Raw genomic sequence first — 3,375 nt, 5'->3', positions numbered from 1 at the left:
TGAAGGAGCTGATGAACATCTGAAAAGAAGCCAATATCTTTAGGGCTCATCATTTATTAGCTTCTAATGTGAATACTCACAGAGAAAAGGTATGGTTGAATCAGTATAGCTTATCCACTACATTCAAGTAATGTCATGCCCTGTACTTAGTTTCGCACTGAGGGACCAGGAAAAAGATGTTTTGACACAGGCCCCTAGGCATCCATCTAATCAATCTTTTTTTTTTTTTTTTGCACACAGTTCTTGCAATTATACCTTCTGCTTTCCCTCACTGCCATGGACTTCTCCTGAGGCTGATTCAATTCAACTTTTGAAAATTACAAAAACCTTTAAAACCAGTCTTGCAACCAGTACTTATTCTTAAATCAAATGTTCAGAATCCCTATCAAGCCTAGTACAAAAGAAAGCCTTCACCAATATATTGGATTTGTACCGAACAAGTAAAGAGAGTCTCAAAACTTATTTCCTACAAGCAGGCACATCAGCAGCATATAAATCATGTGGCCTTATGACAAACAAATAAAACAGCTGTACCTAGAGAATATAGCTTTGATCAAATTTTTTCTGTTTTAATTGACTCTAAGCACCTCCAAAGAAATTATTTACCAATAGTATATGCTGCAGAAAATGTTTAACTATATCTCAGCATCTTAAGATCAAGCACCTAACCTCACAGACCTTATCCATGCTAACGCATCCTCGTTTAATGGCAAAAAGAATTCTCATCTTTACAATGGGTTTGTGCCAAGCTAGAAATGTGAGACTATTGACCATAACTTTATCAATTGTAAATACCCATCTAGTTTGAATCTTTGATGCCATTGCAAAAAAAGATGACTAAAACTACCTTTCTAACAAATGAGTTAGGGAAAACAAAGCTTACGGCATCCACAAAGGGAAGATTGTAACAAAACGGCTCCAGAAAGGCTGAAAAACGTATTTAGCCATGTAAGAACGGTCCACTCCACTGTATTTGTACTTCTGTAAAGTTTCCACTCCATGTCTACCTATGTATCCCATCTCAAAGGGTCCTCAGCACCTGCAGTAAGATTTGATTTTAAAATGTCAAAAGTATATCATCTCCTGTAGAGTTTTCTGAATGTAGAACATCATCTATAGTGCAAGTAGTCCATTTAACCGCTACCCCTTGATAGATGTGCAGTGCAATTAGAGTACCCTTTGTCACTAACAATGTACTGCCATCTGAAAAACAGGTCCATAACAATCAGCATTTTTTCAAACAATCATTCAGAAATGATGTCAATGATAATTAGAGAATTGAAAGATTTAAAGCTACCGACAGATACCCAGACTTTTCTGAAATTTTAATTAGGCCTGAACTGTCAGATGCTGGCCACGCAAACTCGAACCAAAATACAATCTTGAAACAGATAGAATACACTGAGAGGTAAGGTTGCAATCATTACTCTGTATTAAAATGCGACTTCAATATCATTTAAACAATCGTTGTATTTCACAGTATTGAAACAATCATTTTATTTCAACCGAATCCATACAAAGAAAGATGACAACAGTACAGCACATGGCCTGCACCCCCTCTGCCAGAGAACCCATCTTCTCACTCCCCTCCAAACCCCCCCCCCCCCAAAAAAAAAAAAACAAACAAACAAAAAAGACAAAAACAAGAAATAGAATAACCCAAAAAGTGCCTCCAAGGAGAAGAAATTCGGCACTGTAGATAAGCCAGATTCCCTCTTGAGGGTAGTGGTGCTTGTTTGGAGAAGTGAGGGAGAGTGAGAGCTATGCATCTTGAGAGTAGTGGTGGAAGGAGACACAAGGGAGGATGGATGCTTCTGCTAGCATTTCTATTGGGCAAATTGAGAAAATACTTGCAAATATTTAGATCCGAGAGAGAGAGAGAGAGAGAGGTTCAGAGTGAATTTTCCTTTAGAGAGAAGAAAATGGGAGGGGAAAGAGAGGGAGACAACATTTGTGTCCACAAAGATAGTACCACTTAATAGGTCCACTCATAATACAACCGTGTAAAGGAGTGCATGATGCTTCTCATAAGCACTTGTCAACTCAGCCGCTTTCTTCAGCTCAAAACAGCACCAAGTAACAGCAGGATCTCAAATAGCTACACACTTCATAAAAACTACAGAAGTTCTAAGTACAGCCTTTTAAGAAAATCAAAGCTCTTGAGCAAGCCAACATGTAACTTGAGCAAACTTCCCCCAAGTCTCTACAATCTGTTTGCCAATAGCATACAGTACTACATGGCATGCACTAACAAAAATTAAGTCCCTGCACTTTGGCTTAAGGCAAAAGGCCACTATGAACACCGATTTCCGCAATATTCGATCATTTGTGCTAACTGTTTATTGCTGAACTAAATTGTGCACGGACATTTGATGCCAAGTAAAGAATATCTTCAGCTCAAACTTACAGTGCTGAGGAAATGGCGAGTGCATCTACATATGACTGCAGTGCTTGGACAGTTAAACCCACCTCACTAGCACTTGCAAGTTGCAAACAAAACGACTCTGATTAAATCTGCAACATATATCTGAGCCGTGCACAGACTACATTCATTGATCTCTATAACATTAAATAATTATTGTATCACTCACGAGACCCAGTTTGCATTAAGCAAGCTGGAATGTTTCCCTCACAAACAAGAGGACTGTATGAGGCAGGTAAATGGTAGGAGCAAGGAGCTGACCTGAACCAAGTGCTGCTGTGATGAGTATGGTAGCTCGGATGCATGCGACAACAAAGACAAGTGGCCTCAGGAACTGACCCTGCATATATTTATAGACAATAGTCAAGTGGTAACTCTCTGCAAGGCTTGGGAAGGAAATAAAAACAAAAGCAAAGCATTCGTACATAAATATACAAACACCGTTTAAATTCTGATTCCTGGATTCACGCTATGGGAAGGATAACGAAGGACCCAGAAGCATAAGCCAAATAAGGAGCGAAGAATGAAAATGTTTGCCAAGGTTGCACTTGCACCCAATGCGATGGGGTCAGACCTAAAAATATGGCGTCCTTTCCCGTTCTCGGTAAGGAGAAACTGACAATAAACCCTCTTGAGTCTGAAATGAGCTTGAGCTAGCTGGCTATTCGTCTAAAAATGAGGGGGGGGGGAAGAGAGATTTCTTTTTAAACGAGAAGACGCTAAAGCTAATCATGTATTTTTAAATTTTACTTTCCCAGGAGTTAGTACAGGCTACACCCATGCTAAGAAAACATGGGTTGCCATACAAAAAGTAGTTCTTCTCGGACACAATAGTAAGATCTGTCTATTGGAAGCTCCTGGGGCATAGTAGTAATATTTGTCTATTGGAAGCTCGTGGCGCGTAGTGTATGAAAGATACTTACTATTGTCTATTGGAAACTCATGGGGCATAG

At 39.4% G+C, this 3,375-nt stretch overlaps 1 long non-coding RNA gene across 1 annotated transcript; it reads right to left on the bottom strand.

The window, feature by feature from the left end:
- Positions 1-865: 865 nt before the first annotated feature.
- Positions 866-3,086, bottom strand: LOC148041768 (uncharacterized). The gene is made up of 3 exons (XR_015691462.1): positions 2,848-3,086; positions 2,684-2,762; positions 866-1,039 (listed from the first exon to the last, which is right to left on the bottom strand). It is a non-coding gene; the product is annotated as an uncharacterized LOC148041768 (long non-coding RNA).
- Between the last annotated feature and the right edge of the window lie 289 nt (positions 3,087-3,375).

This window comes from Lygodium microphyllum, chromosome 1 (assembly GCF_053477565.2).
Source record: "Lygodium microphyllum isolate KBCC chromosome 1, Lygodium_microphyllum_v1.1.10, whole genome shotgun sequence".
NCBI classification, from domain to species: domain Eukaryota; kingdom Viridiplantae; phylum Streptophyta; class Polypodiopsida; order Schizaeales; family Lygodiaceae; genus Lygodium; species Lygodium microphyllum.
The sequence above is the reverse complement of the archived record's forward strand: the minus strand, read 5'-3'. Positions and strand labels throughout refer to the sequence as shown.